This window comes from Euprymna scolopes, chromosome 7, assembly GCF_053919585.1.
Source record: "Euprymna scolopes isolate OS-2025 chromosome 7, ASM5391958v1, whole genome shotgun sequence".
Taxonomy (NCBI): domain Eukaryota; kingdom Metazoa; phylum Mollusca; class Cephalopoda; order Sepiida; family Sepiolidae; genus Euprymna; species Euprymna scolopes.
In genome coordinates this window covers 101,101,671-101,122,078 of record NC_136488.1, presented here as the reverse complement: position 1 = coordinate 101,122,078, position 20,408 = coordinate 101,101,671, and the positions used below count along the sequence as shown (strand labels likewise).

General features: G+C 32.9%; 1 long non-coding RNA gene across 1 annotated transcript in view; it reads left to right on the top strand.

The window, feature by feature from the left end:
• LOC145280241 (uncharacterized) overlaps positions 1–20,408 on the top strand; it is a 174,616-nt gene that overhangs the window by 5,870 nt on the left and 148,338 nt on the right. Inside the window, exon 2 of the long non-coding RNA XR_013868588.1 lies at positions 4,468–4,498. This is a non-coding gene — a long non-coding RNA (uncharacterized LOC145280241). The remainder of the gene's footprint in view (positions 1–4,467; positions 4,499–20,408) is intronic.

Sequence of the window (20,408 nt, the reverse complement as noted above, 5' to 3'; positions counted from 1 at the left end):
GCGATTGCGACCCATTCGACTTTCCCCTATAAATTTGGCCTCTATCACAATATACACTTATTTTGTAGTGTCTTTTTCAGGGTGAACAAGTGAAAATAAAGTGTGTGTGTATATATATATATATTCATTCAAATCTTTTCCCAATGACATAAAGACACAAGTTACTGCATCTGACTGGATTTAAACTTTGTCGATTTTATAATGAACAATTTTTTTTTTTTTTTTTTTTTTTTTTTTTTTGCAAAATCCTTCTCTACAATAAACATAAACGTTTAGTCAATTCCCTCCCAAAGAACTTTGGCATCATGACAGGATTTTTTTTTTAGTAATCACTGATTTTTTTTTTTTTTTTTTTTTTTTTTTTTTTTACATAAATATCACAATGACATTTGCAATTAACAAAAGGCAAAACTGAACTTTGGAAATGGCTAAGTGGTTGACGTAACTCGGGCTTGAGATTCGTTGCAGATGCTGAAAAAGTTCAACAGACATTTTTTTTTTTTTTTTTAAATTAATTTCTTTCTTAAATTCAACTTTGCAAAGACAATTGATTTCAGACCACACCTGGACTTTTTAAATAATGCTGCCAGTGTGGAATTCGATATTTCAAATTTTAACTACAAGATCTGTTTTTCGTTGACCTTATGTCGAACTAAGTAGCCGTTTTTACTTTTAATTGACGAATGCATCATCATCATCGGGTTCGCGTTCGTTTTACAATGTTGGCATGTGTTGGACGACTTATAGAAATTGATTTTCAAACTAACCTATCTTCGGCAAGGTCTTTATTTGTTGCTCTTTCTCTCAATTTTTCTATCCTTATCATTTCCTTATTTCCTGGCACGTTTCTCTTGGTTTTCCTTTGCCAACTGGCACTGCTACCTCAACTGTTTTACATCAAGCCAAGAACTCCTATCTATTCTTTCAATGAAGCCAACGTAGACAAATGAATATATAGTGAACTGCGTCCTCCAAAGATGGAAGGAATGCATGGGAGAATTGTATCATGGCGAACGAAATATACTACACTATCCATCCTGTCCTCAAACTGGAGATAATGTCTGGGCGGATGATCTCATGAAAAGAGAAAAGAGACTACGTTCTCCTCGTCCCCATCCCAAAGAAAGCAAGCTCTGGGAGGATGGTATAATTACTACAGAACAAATAATACACTACCCCCCCCCCCACACACACACACTAAAAAAGGAAGAGTTAATGCCTGGGATGATCATGTCATGACAAACGAGCATGGACTGCACTGTCCCCACTAAAGGAGGATGTAATGCTTGTGAGGATTATATCACAGCAACAGAACCGATACTACACTACACTCAACCTTGAATTGAGCATTGAAAATAATAATGGTGTAGTTTCCGTTTCAGACACGTACCAAAACTTAATTACTAATACATTTTTATTATTATGCAAATCAGAAGAACAGCCGACTCAAAGTTCACGATAAACTGCCCGGTTAGATTCAGTTCCTTATGTCAAACTTCATTCGTCATATAATTTCCAGCGATAGTTTCAGTTTCCCAAATTTATTAATTGTTGTATTATCACTTATATGTAGGTAACAATAGATACAATACACGTATAGGGCGTCCGATAGCATGGCTTTTTATACAAGGGCAAAACTAGAGTGACACCGCTCAATGTAGACCGTAATTAGTTCTTCATACAACAAATTTATTAAATTGCTAAGTGAAATAATAAAATAATGCAACAAATTTATTAAATTGCTAAGTGAAATAATAAAAAAAATAATTAACAAAGCCCCCTCTTCGTGTTAAAAATGGCTTTCTAAATAATATTGTTTCAGCACGGTCAGTAAATAGAAGATTATTTAGATTGGAGAGGTGCTTTAACTATTCTGAACTTTCACTTTACGATTTAAATTAATTCATAAAAATTAGTACAAAATTTGGCAAATCACAAAAGTAAGTGGCCCAAAATAGGGGGATCTTTGATCTCGGGAACTGAATCTGACAGGATATCGTTTGTTGCGGACTTTGGATCGGCCTTCTTCTGATTTGCCTTATTATTAATTGAAAAAACTTTCTAGAAAGGATTTGAGAAAAAACGAAACAAAACACATGCAGATTTTAACATTCATTTTCCTGTCTGAGTCTAAACTAGAAGTTTATCAGTATGTCTAATTTAAGTCGAACAAATCTCCCCCACCACCGCGATGCCCGTCGACATTATTCTTTCTTTCGTAGCAGAACTGAAGTCAAAATTCACTTTTAAAAATCAATTTAAACAAAAGAAATATTGGCTGGCAGATTTCATATTCAACATTGTCTGCCATATTGGATTTTTATCGAATAAATGAAAAAAAAATAAAATAAAAAAGGCAAATCGGCTGAGTGCAAGAAAATCCATTTGTGACATTTAAGGAAAAATAGATGACGTGAAGCAGGTTTGGAAATGTCAGTGCTTCTTTTCAAGATTTCACTCTGCCGATTCTAGCCTATTGAATTAAAACAATTCTGCTTTGGTCTATCGAGTCGGCATCGACGAGTTCTGAAGCAGATCTTGCCCTTGCTCACAAAATAAAATAGAAACATTAATAAATAAAATAGAATGTTCGGATAAATCCGAGACAAATAAAAATGACCGTATAAAAAAGAAAATGATAAAGTATATGAATCCCCCCCCCCCAAAAAAAAACAAGGAAAAAAAACTTAAAAATAATAATAAAAAATGGTAAATTATCTAAAATTATATAAAAAAAATTAACTGGTAAGGAATGAATATCCAGAGAATTTCGGTATTTACGGAGTCCGTCTCGAGTCAGTTCATGAAATGGTTGAAATAGCTTACGATTTCAAAACCGTAAAAAATACATAAAAGAAAACACAGGGTTTGTATTACTGTACACATAGATTCGAAAAAGTTGTCAAAAAACAAATATATAACAAATAAATGTTATCAAAGGCAAGATAAGTTACTTTTCTACCTAACTGGATATATTTTTTGTGTTTTTATTCAGTGTAACATGTTTATTCAGCTCGAAAAACATGCAGTGTTTACCGATGTATTGGAAAATTCAAAATGGCGCCCGACTCTCTCTCGGAAAGGGTAAGTTTGGGAAAAGGTATTATAAATAATAAACTAGACAAAATACTGTTAGAAATTCGCTCAATATGTTACCGTGACATAAGTTGACATATATTCGGTTGATTTTTAATAGTATTTTGGTCTAGTTTATTATTTATAACATCTTTTCCCAAACTTACCGTGTTAAAGAGAGAGTCGGGCGCCAGTTTGAGTTTTCCAATACATCGGTAAACACTGCATGTTTTTCGAGCTGAATAAACATGTTACACTGAATAAAAACACAAAAAATATAACCAGTTAGGTAGAAAAGTAACTTATCTTGCCTTTGATAATATTTATTTGTTATATATTTGTTTTTTGACAACTTTTTCGAATCTATGAGTACAGTAATACAAACCCAAAACACAATACCAAGCAATCGAAGGTTAAGATTAAAAGAACTTTTAGTTCCTCAAAAAGAAAATTGAAAAGACCTTTATGGAAAAAAAAGTGAATTTCAAATCATAAACAGCTTCGGCCATTTACAAAGACTAACGGGATTTTCAGTCAATACTCGAACCGACTTCATACTTATTATTTATAAGTACCAAATAAACAATAAAAAAGCGATTAATCTCTCTTTCTCGTATTTCTGTTCATTTGTTTGTTCACAATTTGATTAAGATATACAAAAGGTCCATTACTTTACTCTTCCATTTATTTCTATATATAGTATGATTCTTGCAAAATATACAATTAAGAGGTCACCTTATTTGCATATTACATTAAGGAAAATCGATTTTACTAATTAGCAATATGTTAGTCAATGTTTCTAGCGAGAGAATTGTTTTAAGTGTTTTATTTAAAATTGTTATTTAATAAACTTTTCATAACAATTATATTGATAATATATTTAATTTATTTTATTTAGAATTATTTCCGACATCGACCTTTTTAAAAACGGGTCTAGAGACTTAGAAATTTCGAAACAAAAATAAAAAAGAAAAATCTTCACTAAATAAAATAATTTGGTATTCTCAATAGGTTTCTAGCTTGAAAAAATAATTCCGTGTAGACAGAAAAATGTTTTTTTTTTCATAACTATTCAAACAAACAAAAAAAAACACGCTTACGAATAATCTGAAAAGATTTAATTTGTTTGTTTTTATTATTCTTGAAACGGCTATACAGAATCTGTCTAAGTTTCGAATTCAAACTTAGCCACACCTTAAGAAACAAAAAAGCCCCACCCTCTAAAAAAAAAAGCAAATCGAAAAAGCTCTCACTCAAAAAAAAAAAAGCAAATAAAAAATTTTCTTTATTTACGAAAAAAAAAAGGGGCAGTGAAAAAAAGTGCCTCTACAAAAATTAAAAACCAAACGCAAATCACGTGCGCGTTAATGTTTATAAACGTTATTTTTTCAGGGTCACAGAATCAAAAGTCGTCTTAGAACAAGTGAGTAAAATAGTGTCCAAATTACCTTTTCCCTTCATTCGCATTTCAGGTTCGAACCTGCCTACTTCTCTAATTTTTTTTTTTTTTTTTTTTTTTTTTTTTTTTGCGGTCGCTTGGGCATTCGCTGCTATTTTTATTAAAACAAAAGTTGTTTTGATTTATTTAAAAAAAAAAAAAATTGTGGGGGATTCTTTCCAGCGCACGGGCAACAAAAAGTTCTCAATATTCGGAGAATAGTTTCTTCTCTGCCGAAATATCTGGTGAATAGGGTATCACGTACTTCTTTTTTTTGGGGGGGGGGGGTTACTTTTACAGGTTTTGTTTTTATCCATTCTTTTATTTTTGAAATTGTTGTGGGGGGGTATCGACGTTGCCCATGATGAAAATGATTAATATCTTTAGTATAACAGGTGTGTTCCAAACACCGGGTACCCATGCTAGTATATATATATATATATATATATATATATATGTGTGTGTGTGTAACTAATTGATGGACAGATAAAATAAGTTATATTATTTACTGAACCATTAAAGGTTAAGACAGAACTGTAGCAGACGAAATTACAACAAACATAAGCAGAAGCAAAATTCTTGCGAGATTTTGAATGCACTTCCTTCCTGGCTTGTCCAATCAGAAACTAACTCTATCACGTGACCCAATTTATTTAAGGTTAAACCAACACACTCTTTCTTCCTAGATCTTGGACTGACAACAACTCCACATGGAACGGACGTGTCACCCCCCTCCCAACTTCTCTCTAGAGACTCAATAGAACTCACCCGGGCTTTGGGCCAGGGGTTCAACTAAAACGTGACAACGAACAAGCCAACATGGCTACCTTCACATGCGGTACACACCCAAAATTTCTTTCTCATGCTACAGGGCTGACTAATCATTCGTGATGCACGTTTCCTCTACTACTGTAGACATCAACACACATGAACTCTTCTTTCTTTCAGCATCTTTATGTATAATCATCAACGTCTCGACACAGGAACTCTTTTAACGACTGATGCGTTTCCTTATTCTTACTAACGAAGATAACCAATAAAGTTGTTGTTAAATGTTAGAAAGAAACATCTTGTGTTCCATTAATTCAGAATACAGTAGAAGTTGTTTCCTAATTCATGGCGTTTCGAAAATTTATACTTTCCAATCAGAGGAAATAAAGTAATTCATTAGTATAGAAGAAATATTCTGGAACAGTACAAAAAATTAAAAACTTTGAATTTGTAGTCATGGAATCTAATTGCGGGAAGGGGAAAGAAGGTAAAATCCATAATAAACAATTGCAAATTTATTCTAATATATGTGTGTGCGTTCGTTCCCTAGATACGCCAAAATAGCTGGATTGATTTTTCGAAAATTTCACACAAGTATAATGCAAGTGTCAAAGAGTGTTCTTAAATAGGTTTTGTAATGGAATGCCTCCGATAAATATTGAAAATCGATAAAGGAAAACATCGATTAAAAAAGGAACAGTCCAATTTTGTCCCAAATTTACACCTTATACAGTTTAACATCACAAGTGCATTTGAGAAGTTTTATCACCACACATGCAGGAAGGACCGGCGTATAAAATCAGCAGTATGTTTGTTTTTTTTTATAACAGACCGCACATTCAAAATTAATGTTTCTGTTTAGAATACAATTGAATCACGATATTTGACTTTTGCATTTTAAACTTTAATTTGTCATTATATAAAAATTTAGGTTCTCTACAGTGCAACGTAACCTACAATGTATTATGGACTAAGTTGCTACAGGAAGGCATGTGAAGCTTTCTCTTGGTACACCGTGATAGGTCCCCAACTAGAGCAGGCAATCAATTGAGTTGATTGAAAAATGGTCGATTTCACTGATTTCGATTAGAATAAAAGACTGGAAGGATGAAACATTTGTTGACCCTCATTCAATCCCTAGCAACGTTGAGTCTCTCTGCTAGTATATATAAAAAATAAAAACAATAAATGCAATAGAGAGACAAGGAAAGCCTCTCCATACTTTTAGTTATTTTTCTTGTGTTGATTTGCTGTTCAATTCTGAGAATATCAATCAAAAATGCATATAACTGAGAATCAATTCTTCTCGGGAGCAATTTGTAATCCAGTTCGCGAGAAAGTAAAAGTTTATTTTTTTACCATAAAATAAACCAAAACATCCAAAAATAAATATTGGCGAGACAGGAAAAGTTTCATCCCACAACAATTTTGCTTTTAGCAAAACAATAGAGAAGCAAAAGAGAAATCATTGAAAAATATTTAAAATTTTCTTTTCCATTAATAATAATAATAATAATAATAATAATTGTATACATTGCTCTTCATATCATAGGATTCCCAATTCATTACCCGGTGTCATAAACACCTGCATGCATGGATTTTATTAAAGTTGGAGAGCAAAAGATAAAATGCCAAAAGCTATATTTCAATTCAAAAGCATTAAAATGAAACAACATATAAAACTAGCTGTTCCTGTGTCCAAGATACAGTGAAATTATTTCCGTTTCTAATTTAAAAATATTTTTTTTTTTTTTTTTTTTTTTTTTTAGCACATTTTTAAAACTTATACAGAAAATGAAATAAAATTTGATTTCTAAAGGAGACAACACTTTTTATGTTCTTTCATTAAAAACAGTTATTTCATTTGCTGGTTTGTATTTCTTGAGTTACAATGTTTCCAAATTCTTAGTTGTCTGAGTGCGACTTGACCTTTTGGTTAAGATCAAACTGTAGTATCTGTCTGATACTACATTTCACTTATTTTGTCCTTGGTTAGTGAAGGAGTGACCCTGCTAGACTGAGGCAATGTTTTATAAGTTAGACAAGCGTTTTGTTTAAGGCACGAAAATGATTAAACGAAATGTATTTATAAAAACTTAAAAAAAATTAGATACAAGATTTAATTTATCAATTTTCAAAATGCATTTTTATAAACTTTGCAAAATAAAATATTAACATTTAATTCTAAATATCTTAAAATTACTTTTGATTTATGTTATGTACATGTTGCACTTAAAAAATAAATTTCCTTTATTCAGCAATTAATTCTCTAGATGTATAATTTTCAACTAACATTTTTTAAAAAATGCAAGAAAATGTACATAGCTTAAAATACATTCAAGGTAATTTTGAAAATGCGATTTAAATTAATTTATTTACTTTGTAAAGTTTATAAAAATGCACTTTGAAAATTGATAAATTTAAAATTAAATTCTGTACCTAAATTTTAAAGTTTCTAAAACTATTTTGTTTAATCATTTCTATGCCTTGCAAGAAATGCTTTTCTAACTTGTATCTCATTTTTTAAAGATTTTGTTTTAATTATTTTTTAATTTAAATTCAAAAAATGAATATGTTTTTGCATGCCTGTGACGAGTTGAAATTATTTTGTTTCAATATTCTACTTGGGTGAAAAAGTAAAATATATAACTACAACTTGGAATTTTTTAAAAATTTTGCACAAACATTAAACATGATATGAGTAAAAAAAAGTAACAGAACGGATTTTCTGGGAAAAACTCCGGTTGCTCCCCTAGGGCTGTCTTTCGGGTTAAAATGGCTAAAATTGACACTTTTGTGCTTATTAAAATAAAATGATGCCCTGGATGTTTATAAAACTTTCTGAAAAGTTGTAACTGATTTCTATATAATTTTGTTTGTCTATACTTCATGATAATCCTTAGGGATGCCCTAGGGGCTATTTTACAGCTAATAAAAACACTCCATTTTTGGGTTTATTTTACCATATTTGTCCAAAATTTTCTGTGTATGTCTATTTAGCAATTTTGCATGGTGCTGAACTCAAATTTAAATATGTTAAGGCCTTGGGGGACTTTGGGGGTGAAATGAGGACTTAGTCTTAGTCATTTATTTATTTATTTTATTTTTTTTTTGCATGGTGCAGATTGCACCGTTTGTTCATTTTCACTATGATTTGACGTCCCTGGGGAGTTTGAGGGCTAAATGGGGGGGGGATGCTGAACTTAGTCATTTTTTATGCCTCGTTCACTGTGCACTCACGGGGGACCATGTATGCTTCATTTGTTTGTTTATGTATTTAGATTGAGTAGATTTGGATTCAGTATCTACCACGTTCCAAGTGCCCTGCTACATTATTGTATGCACCTGTTACATCTATGGAATTGAGCATTATTTAATGTAGCATGTTTTATTTACATGTTCTACTGTATTAATAAGTTATTTATCTAGAGTTTGTTGCAGATTATTGCCCGAGGGCCATAAATAACAAAGCAATATTAAAAATGTGTGCTTAACATTTTTTAAAACTTTTTTTTTTATCTCATTTTCTTGAAACTCATTTGTTGTAAAACCACGTTTATGTACTATTTTCAAGCAGAATATAAATAAACCAAAAAAACTGTTTCATAGGTGAGCGTTGAAAGGAATAAATCATGATGCCCTAGAACGCTACTGAAAGCCCTGAATTCAGGAGACCTCCAAAACACTAATAAAACCAAGTTGCTAACCTCCCTCCAGAAAAAATTATTTTTAAATAAGCATTGAAAAAATAATACTCAGAAGGTCTCTAGAGCACTACTAAAGTAACGTTTTCCCCCATCCCCCAAAAGAGAATTTTTTTTTAAGTGATCAGTGAAAAAACTAAGGAGGCTTCCAGAGCGCTAATAAAATCACTAATTAAGGAGGCCTTCAGACTTAAAAGCAAAAGCAAGTTTCCGTTCTCCCATTTTAAAAGAGGAATTATGTTTTTAAAGTGAGCAGTGAAAAAATATAAAACTTAGGAGCATTATGAAGGCATCCAGTGCACTACTAAAATTATTTTTTAACTACCTTATTTCTTATTTAAAAAGATAACTATTCGATGATTTCATGTGATTTTTGGTGTACAAACTTTTCTTCCCGTCACAGGTACGATTTGGTATGTATTTTCATATGGACAGAATTCTCCATTTAAGAGTAACTTATTTTGCCTTTAGTGTTGTGCACTACTTTTATTTGTAAGAAAAATCGATTAAATCACATCAGTTAAAACACACAGAAAAAACGGTTTCCAAGACCGTAAAAACGGTTTCCCCGACAGTAAAAAGTAACTTATCTTAACTTTTACACGTGGGTAAATGTTTTCACCTGAAATGCGTTTGTTTAAAAGATCACCAATCTACTCAAGCACCCTATTTTCGATATGATACATAAGTATGTAATGTTTTCCTCTGAAATGTATTGGCTTAAAAGATTCCTAATCTACACAAACACCCGATATTTTCGTGTAATTATTTTTCTATTCATTCATTTTCCATAAATTTTTAAAATTTCTACTAATTTCGATATGACACGTAATTATGTAATGTTTTCACCTGAAATGCGTTGGTTTAGAAGGTCACCAATGTACACATGCACCCTATGTTTTTTTTTCTTTTGTAATTATTTCTTTACTAGTTCATTTATCCTAATTTTTTTGAATTTATACAAATTCCCACATGACATGTAAGTAGGCAATATTTTCACCTGAAATACGTTGGTTTAAAAGATCACCAATCTGCACAGAGGCCTCCAGAGCACTAATAAATCAAGTTTCTTACCCCCCCTCAAGATGACAAACTATCATAAGATTTAATGATAGTATAATAATAAATAATAGTATCAGTAGTTATTTTTTTCACTCTTTATTGATATATACATGCCTCTCTCTTTGTCTATATTTCTCCTCCTTCGACTATACAATAATATCTTAAAATTTTTAAAAAAATATTTAAAATTCCAGCACAGAAACTTTTGAATAACTTTTTGCAGAGGCAAAATCTTTAAATCTGCTAAAAACAAACAAGTTTAAAAAAAAATAAGAGATATTTTATAGGTTTCATTTACAAATATTCAGAAAACGGAAAAATCGAGATAAAAACTTTAACAATTGAAAAACAATAGAAATTAAAGATCCAGCTAACATTTATCTCCAGCAAAAACTTCTATTAGTTAGATAGACAGTATTAGAATAGGAAATATTTTGTGTTCTCCATTCATGCAATGACAATTTTTGCCCCAATCGTTTTTTTGTTTTTTGTTTTTTTTATTTGGAAGCTGGATTTTACCTATTTTACATAACTGACCTGGTGTCTGAGTCTGCCTTCATAGGGAAAACAAGTGAATTGGGAGGACTGCCAAATCCAACTTGCAAATTTTGAGATTTTTAATTCTGACTACACACATCTGCTGTATAAGCGGTTGGGTTTACTTTCAACAGCTGTGTAACTCTCGCTTATTTTATTCTTTAGTCCTCACATTCCAGAAGCGATGCTCCTGATAAAGGGGAGAATTGTTGTTTGCTGGGTCGGAATCTAACACTTATCGTTAACTAGTTTTTAGCCTTGAAATGATACATATACATTCTTTTAGCGCTTAACATCAAGTGGCTTCATGTCTTGTCTAGAGCCGATTTTTATGCATAAAGATGAACAATTCTCTATTAAAAAAACTTGAAATGTTTTTTTTATAAAAGTAAAATTAAGATAGAACCTATAATAGCAAGTTTTTTTATTATTGGGTCACCACATATTAAAGCCAACAGCCACATGAAAATAAGATTTATTGGTCTCCCCCGACCCTTGTCCGTTCGTCTGTTCGCACTTTTTTCAATAACTACAACTTGAAATTTTTTGAAGTTTTGCATAAACGTTAAACATATGAGTAAAAAAATAACAATGGATTTCCCAGGAAAACTTTGGATGACCGGGGGTGCCTTTTGGGTTAAAATGGCTAAAATTGACACTTTTGCGCTTATTAAAAAAAAAAAAAAAAAAAAAAAAAAAATGATGCCTTGGATTTTTATAAAACTTTCTGAAAAGTTGTAATTAACTGATTTCTATATAATCTTGTTTGCCTATACTTTGCGATAACTCTTGGGTGTGCTCCAGGGGCTCTTTTAGAGCTAATAAAAATTCTCCATTTTTTGGGGACTATTTTACCATATTTGTCCAAAATTTTCTGTGTATGTCTATTTAGCAATTTTGCATGGTGCTGAACTCAAATTTGAATATGTTAAGGCTTAAAACTGAACTGTTTATTCATTTTCACCGGGATTGACGTCCCCTGTCCATGTAAATTCTTCCTGACGCCAAGCACATTGAGAGAGAAAGAAAAGTAGGGATTCTAAAACAACTCGCCATATAACCTAAAAGTTATCTTTTTTTTTTTTTTTTTTTTTTTTACATAGGCATCACCACATTATCAAGGCCCAGAAGCCACTCAAGGATAAGGGTTAAAGAGTGTACAGTAGAAATTGGACAATATAGTAATCATTAGTAATGAAAATTTGGTAAATTTGATAACTTAAATGGAACGGCTCATCAAGAACTTATTTACTTTAGACTTGAACACAACCATATTGTAGTCAGCCGGAAAGCAGGAAAACGGAAGACAATTCCACAGGCGTGCAGTTCTAAGAAAGAAGCTTTGTTCATGGAATCTATGTTTAGGTTTAGGCACAGATAAAGAGTGGGGGAATTATTGATAGTGTTTACAGCTAGACGAGTGTTTCTTGTGAAAGTTTGGCGAGGGGGGACCATAGATTGAAGCTCAGTCGAACACTTTCTCTTAACATATTCATAATAATCATTAATAGCTTGCGTGTGGATAAGAGAAAGTGAAACAAGTTGCACAAAAAACTAAAAAACTCAAATAAAAAAGCAAAAACTTCTCTCACTGTGAGGTTGAACTCTTTGTACTGTGAATACTGTTTACTGTAGAATAATCATCCCTCACCAAATAAGAAAAAATGCTATCCATGGAATCTTTAATATTATTCACAATCCTTTCTCGAAGTTAATGATGTTTTTATAATTAATAATAATTTAAGAAATTTTAGTTTGTCTGACTTGCCCACCAAGTTTAGGCCACGAATGTCCAACAATTTTATGACCATTCACTGGCATGGAGGACACTTTGTTAATCGTATCATCAATAGAAGGCATGATCCTGAATGGGTTTCACGCTGGTCATACTTTAACTCTCTTGCATCTTGTGCTTATGAAGTGTTGAAATTTAATGTTTTAACTCGGCGAATAAAAGTAAAATAATCCGTCGCTCGTACTAACGCGTACAAAAACCAACTCCAATTGCGTAAAGCAATCTTCTCTTGATTTCTCAACTCGTCGTCGTCGTCACACAATCTCGATTACATTTCGACCTTCTCGCAAAAAAAAAAAAAAAAAAAAAAAATTGTCCTTATATACAAAGTTTTAATTGCAACAGTACCACGATTTTCATATCTTTCTTCCCTTCTCCTCCTTTCCTTGTATTAGACGGATTCCGGGTTCAAATGACAGTGGTTCTTGTGCACATCATTTTGTAATCTGTGTTGTTCAGTTCCGCTACAGCTTATTAATGTTCTGCCCCAGACCAGTACTAATCAAGACACAGTGGTATAGTTAACAAAAATGTGTATTAACAAATGTTATAGAAGTACACGTCGTGATTATGGCGGCCCATAACTGCCACGAATTCGCTACCCAATAACGTATTTAATGTAGCTATATTTATAGTCTCTGATTAAGTTCATTATTTCTGAAATGGATATCAGATTATCCCATAACACTTATCATTAAGCTAAATTTATGAATGATAAAATGACGCACACTGTCTGTGTTCATATAAATTAATTTCAGTAACGGACCTGGTACGCTTGCTCCTTCCATATTGTTAGCATTTAACACCGAAAGCAAAAAAAAAAAAAAAAAAAAAAAAAAATAGCAAATAAAAAGATTAATAGTTTATTTCCATGCTTCAGCAGTTGAAGGTTGCTTTTCTGCAACCTTGTTCTTCAGCATTTTTCATATTTTCTATGGGATTAAAGAATGTTTCCAGACCTATACACAGTTCTTCATTAACCCATAATAGAAAACCTAGACTAGTATATTTGGACCTTTTCACAAATTTTCCAACGCCTTCCATCTCTACCGCAAATGTTCACCTTTTGTACAATTGATAATATTTACCACACCTTTGGCATCGGTTACATCAAAGAAGATTCATACAAGTTAATTCCGGTGATGTACGCATTGAGATTGTCCTTTCTATATTAACATTTAACGCTGAAAGAGAAAAATATGTTGCATGGTTCCCTAGGCTTCAGTCTGATCTATATTCTGAATAATATGGTAATGGTTACTGAGCCGTTGTGTATCAACAATCAAACAAGGGAAACTTAAGATAGAAACCAGCTGGAAATGGATGCTGTAGACAAAACAAATGCGAGTACAACTAAATCGGACGGATTAACCGCATCCCAATGCGATACATTCATATAATAGGCGATCGTGAGGAGGGGTCCGTCTTTCAATGGACGAGTCAAATACACAGCGTCACTGGAAACAGAGTACTTATTATCGAAGTAATCATAAAAGAAGATATTGATTAGACATTAAGTTGAAAACTATATTATGGTTACTGAACTAGGTTTGCAACTTAAGAATTGATTGCCAGCAATTAGATTATGAAGCTAAAAATAGATAGCTTTAATAAACACTGGTTGTGTCACACTAAGTTTATTTAAGAAAATACCCATCCATATATATATATATATAGTAAGTCACTTAAGCTGACAATTTCCTATGAGGATGAAATGCAGACGCCTCTGTGTAGCTTAACTGCCATAAATATATTTTCATAACTTACTACCCAGCTTTAATCATGCATTGAACACTGTTAAAATAAATACCGAAAATCTCTGCATAATATATTATATCTCGTTATGAAAATATAAATGGTAGTTAAACTATACATGATTTTCTGCATTTCATCCTCATAAGGACTTGTAAGGCTAATGAATAGAATTGATGTTAACCAATCAGATTCTTTATTATTCCTACTCATATTTTCACTAGTCTATGGCCCGGCTTTTAGCAGCTAACTTCTTTTTCGTCTCGCTTTGTTCATTTTTGGAGAGGAGTGAGTCCATTTAATCGTGTATTAAAAGCTGAGTATGCTTAGATATGTTTTCTTATTTTTATATTGTAGATGTTGTTAGTTTAGTTTCTAATTTATTGATTACTAGCAGGGAGACCCGACATGTCCCGGGATTGAATGATGATCGACGAATATTTCACACTCCTATATTTTTATTGTCATCGAAATCTATGAAATCGCCAGGAGGCCACGTCCTTCAAAACAAAACAAAAAAAAACACGTAAATTTTCAAGTCTTATAAAATTCTTTGCAGTTAATGAAAAAAAAATTTACTTTTATGTGCAGAGTTTCAACGTACACAACGCGTCATGCAAAAAAAAAAACACAAAAAAAACAACAAAAAAACACATTATCAACTTACCCACAGTAGAATTTTCACGGCCCATTGTTCTATCATTGTTGCTAAGCGACGACATGGAAAAAATAGCTTTATCGATGATAAATAAATTAAAACAACGGTTTCGATTATCGGTAATTATCGGGGGTATTCTAAGACAAAACTTAACTAAGATCAATCCCAGACTTATACACTAAAGGTCTGTAAATTTTAAAGAAAATTTGTTCATCCATTTCGGAGTCTATAAGGAACGAACACACACACACAAAGTTGCATTTATATAATTGTAGAGATATATATTTTTATGGTTATCCTAAAGTAAAGTTTATTCTGTACACATAACTGTTTGCTATTTCGTTCCTACAGTTTAGTAGGTTTTGAATTTCTGTAATTTTAGGATTTCGAATTTCTCATTTAAACGCAATCTACATGGATCGTCTAATATCATACATGTACTGGCTTGTATTATTTTCCACTCAACTAAAAGAAATTATATATGTTATGCATATCTATATATTTTTATGAATAGGAGTCACGCATAAACTAATTTACTGATCATTATGAATTCTGAAAAACAGCTGGTAGATGTAAGGGTGATAATACGGGCTATATTTAGTTTAATGTAGCGAAGAGGGAGAGGAAGCCCTTTATAGAATTTTTATATGTATTATCAATTAATAAATATTCCCCAAATTTCAGTTTTTTTGGAGTATTTTAAAGAGTTTTTAGGGGCAAAACCTCTCATTTGAAAATTAAAATATTTGATTTTTCATTAAATTTGATCCATAGCCATTTAAAACTAATTAAGCAAAATTCAACTTTATTTTAAGACTTCTTTACATTTGACACATTTTCTAGAATCTAAATAATGTAATGGGTTCAGACTGAAATTGGAATAAGGATTCTAGAAATAAGGTTTAATGATTTATATTGGATTTAATCTTCGTTAGGGAATATAAAAGTGGTGCATAACTGTTCTGTTTGCGGAATTAATTTTACACAAAGATGTACGTACTGCTGACAACTTTAAGGTCAGCTTTGACCATTATAAGCCAAGTCTTCAGTCGTCCTCTCCTCCTCTAGTCTCATCCCAGACAATCAGGCTGACGCTATCGATTTATAAATCAAGCTGATTGAAGAATAATAAGGAACAAGGCATAATTATTAGACTTTTCCGGTTAGAAAACATTCCGCAAATCTGTGGATCTAGAATCTCAAACAGAGTGCGATGTTAGGGATGCAGTTGGTGATATAAAACCTGTGGATGTACCAGAGACACGAAGACACCAGTTATTAAACAACTTCTGAATACTGGCAGCATGGAGTGACCAAATTTTGGAGCCATAGACTAGAATTATTTGGGCAATAGTCTGGTGTATTTTCGCAACTTGGAGCTCAGTTTTTGTAAACAAGTGAATGTACTCATCAGTAAAAGTCAGAGAATTGTGCAAATTGGCCACAGTCAAGATTGTCTGCTCTTTTTGACTTCCATTTTGCTGGGCAGTCATAGTCAAGCAGTCAAGAAAGCCATTCTTAACATGGAGAATGGTGGGGAGACTTTTTGAGAAGATAATCATTAATCAGAAGGAACCACATTTGCTTGTTTCAGCGTTTTATCTGTGGATCAGAAATGAGGGTAAAAAAAAGAGCAGACAATCTTTACTATAACCTCCAAATTTCATGAAATGTCCAACATTTACATGCAGTACAAATTATATATTATACTAGCTGAACGTAATCGGCGTTACCCGGCAGTGTTTTTAGGTGAAATTTGTCTTTTTAGACTATGCCGTTTTGTATCCAAAATAATACTTTTAGTTCAAAACAAAGGGAAATAACTTTATATTTACTAGTACAGAGTAAAGTACTATTTTTAAAGTGTTAGGGTCCATATGATAAAAAGCCAACTCAGACAAATATTTTCTGGAATCGAATTACATTTTATTTTTCTTAACATGCTGTAACATTCCATCAAAAGAACTGACTGATCAGAATCAAATATTGGTTTTGTAGAAAGAAAGCTACCGATAACAAAAATGGAAAAAGAGACTTACTTTGCTTTATATAATATAGACAAGAAATATACAAAATTTATAGTCTAATGTGGTAACGATTTTCAAAAAACTATCTTTGAAATTAAAGTAACGTTTTTTGTTTATTTATTTATTAAATAGTTTGTTACTGTTAAAAGCGACTACACGCATTTTTTCCTGGCAACATTTTACATAAGGAAACCAAAAATGAAACTAAAAAGGTTTGTTGAAACCATCGCTTCCACCCCCACCTCCTTCTGTTGAACTTACAAAGGTTGCAAAGTCTGGAGTTCGGTTACCCACAAAGGCAGAAATATATACACAACAGTAAAACACTGTTATATGCCAGGCAACACTTTATCATTTGGATAATAAAGGAAAACATTATTTAAGGGAGATTGATCCGAGGAGAAAGCAAAAAAAAAAAACAAAAAAAAAAAAACGCCTGATCGATGGGACCGACGAAGAAGCCCATAGCTAAAATGTGGCAACCTTTATTGATATTCATATTCTCTCCTCCACATCTTCTCTCACTCAATCGCTTCTGCATCTCCACCCCTTCATCTCGTATCTTCGATCTTTTGATAAACAAGAAGGCATGACCGAATAGCAAATCAGCCGTATCCATCAATGAATAGCCAAGCACCGTGGCCAGACACAAACATCAGTGACATTTACTTGGGGGCTCTGTCCCAAAGTAATTGCGCTGTCATCTGCTTTTCTTCAGTGCATTCATGAATGAAACGCTACAATTACATTGTCAGCTTCCGATCAGTTTTCGGGTTCAACTGAATCATAAAATGATCCAGGTTTGTCTGCACCAGAACGAATGCGCTTTCGCTTCTTTTTAGCATTCGACTGCTCAAGAAAGAATCTGCCTCTTGATGCAATCCTCTACCTATATGATACGTAGATATGTTCGAAGTTGAAAATAGTTATGGAACTGGGGCACATGATGTTCAATCATATGTGTTGGTATCCACTTCATCAGGGCCACCTCCAATATGAACACTATTCGTTTTTTTTTTTGTATTGCTGTTACATTCTCAATAACAAAACGAAGCTTCTTTATACATATGTAGTCTCTTTTTTATACAACTTTCTGCTTCTTTCCAGTGCAGTTTCATCTAGTTATTGCTATATAACAAGCTTCTATATTATGCAGAAAAGAATGAGACGTTCGATGCATTTTCTTCAAGGTTTTATTTTGGGGAGAGAGAGATTCTAAGGTTCTCGTAGCTAATTATTTTGTTACTAGCAGGGTGACTCAACCTTGCCCGAGATTAAATAGTGATCAACGAATGTTTCACACTGCCATATTTTTATTGTCACTGAAATCGATAAAATAACCCATTTTTCAATCAAATCAATTGATTGGCTGCTCTAAATAAGAGACCCATTGCGATGACTCTCGCAGTGATTAAGTTCACAATATATTGGAGTCTACATTGCACTGTAGAGAACCTACTATTGATTGTATAAAATTTTTTATATGGCTTGCATTAAAATTTTAAAATGCAAAAAATCAAGTATCATGCTTCAATTGTGCTCTAAACAGAAACATTTATTTCAAACGTGCCCTTGTCATATCAAATAACTTACTGTTGATTTTATATGCCTGGTATTACTGTTTATGCGGTGATAATGGCTCGAATTTTAGATTTAAAATGAAAAGGTCAAGTATTATTGTGAAATTGTGCTTTAAACAGAAACCTTCATTTCGAACGTGCCCCTGTCATATCAAAAAACCTACTGCTGATTTTATATGCTGGACCTTTCGGCTTGAGTGTTAATAAAACTTTTCAAATGCACTTGTGATGTTAGGCTGTTTTAGATGTTAACTTCGGCAAAATCGCCTGCTCCTTCTTTCTTCAGATTATTTCGATTATTGATACTTATCGAACACATTCTGACATAAAACCTATCTAAGAATATTGCCAGGCACATAAGGTATCTTCGTGTGAAATTTCATAAAAATTGGTGCAGCCGTTTTTGAGTCCATAGGGAACGAACTCACACACATACACAAATACACACACAAAGTTCCTTTTATATAATAGTAGAGATTAGTACAGCATAATCACATTGACACACCGGTTCTCATCAGATCACTGAAGTTAAGCAACGTTAAGCCTGCCTAGTATTTGATGGGTGACCATTTGGGAATTCTAGGCGCTGTATGTGCTTTCCGCTTATCTCGGCATTGTTTCCAGTCGTTCTAAACCTCCACTTGCCACTGGTATTCAACAATGTCGAATCAGGAGGGGTGTGGTTGGAGATTGCTCAACTCTTGCCACAAAAATTTCACATGCAGACACCCTTACAGTGGGTATCCATAGTCTGTCAAGACTGAAGGAAGCCTTAATTAAGAGATTAGTTAACTTCTCTGGAATAAGTGGCGCATTGACATTGAAGTAACATTTCAAACCCTGATCATCAGAACCTTCTACATCATTGACGATGTTCTGTTCGCACGACTTCCATGGAGAGACTGATAAGAAAACTTTGTTTCTCTCAGTTCAAAAAATGTGACGTCATTCGTCATCGCATTCTGCTTTGTCTACCATTTGACCTACTTCCCTTTGCCTCAGCTTTACATCTCAAGGGACAATTCTGTTTTACAGAGTTTGCTTATAATGATATGCACTAAGTGTGACCTTTGTCAAAATCCACATTAACTTACTTGATCCTTATTAACGTCGGGTCCCAAATATATGGCATTGTTTCAAAGTGTTTGGCAGGAGTCACAGATACTTAGTATTACCTGACAGAGACTGCAATGTAAACACTATACTGACAAGTTGGATTGGACAGGTAGTAGGAACCAAACAATTTGTAGGATGCATTAAAATTTAAGGGCGGACAACTCAATTTGACTAACGAGATTTATCTATTCCTCCATAGGTAAAAGATCATCAATGACATCTAAAAATAGTTAATCGCTAAAAGTTATAAAATTTGCTTTTTAAATAATAATAAAAAAAACTACTTGATCCCCAAACAGATAGAAAATAATCTCCTTCTGCTCGCATGAGAATCTCTTTTTCAGTCGCCCCCCCCCCTCTCCTCCTGGTTCAGAAGCATGCATGCTGACTCCCGTGGAAAACACTCAACCACACGAGAGCAGTAATGGGGTCGATCAAAAGTTGCTATGACTAAACGAGCTACAAAACTGACCCATCCATCTGCGAATATGAAGAGAAGGATGCAACGCTGTTTGCCTTCTACTACCGATCTTGCAGAATATAACAATAATGCAAAGGACTGTGTAAAAACGTGGGAAACTGTTATGACAATCTGCTTCAAAGATATGCAAGGAGGAAGAAGACCTCAAATATTATTTTTCAAACAAGTTAACTGAAACTATCTACATGCAGGGTGGAACGATAAAATTGTCGCTCTAGAAAGGCTGATATAATTTAATTTCCAGTTTTTTTTTTTTTTGCAGACCATCTACTAGTTTGCCAGTTGTGTATAAATCCCAAGAGCAATAGGAGCTTTCTATCATGTCTTCTCTCGTTTCTCAAGCTTTCTTGTTTATTTGTTTGATAATAAATCAAGATAGAATCAAAGACGTTTGTAACACTTATGAAACCTG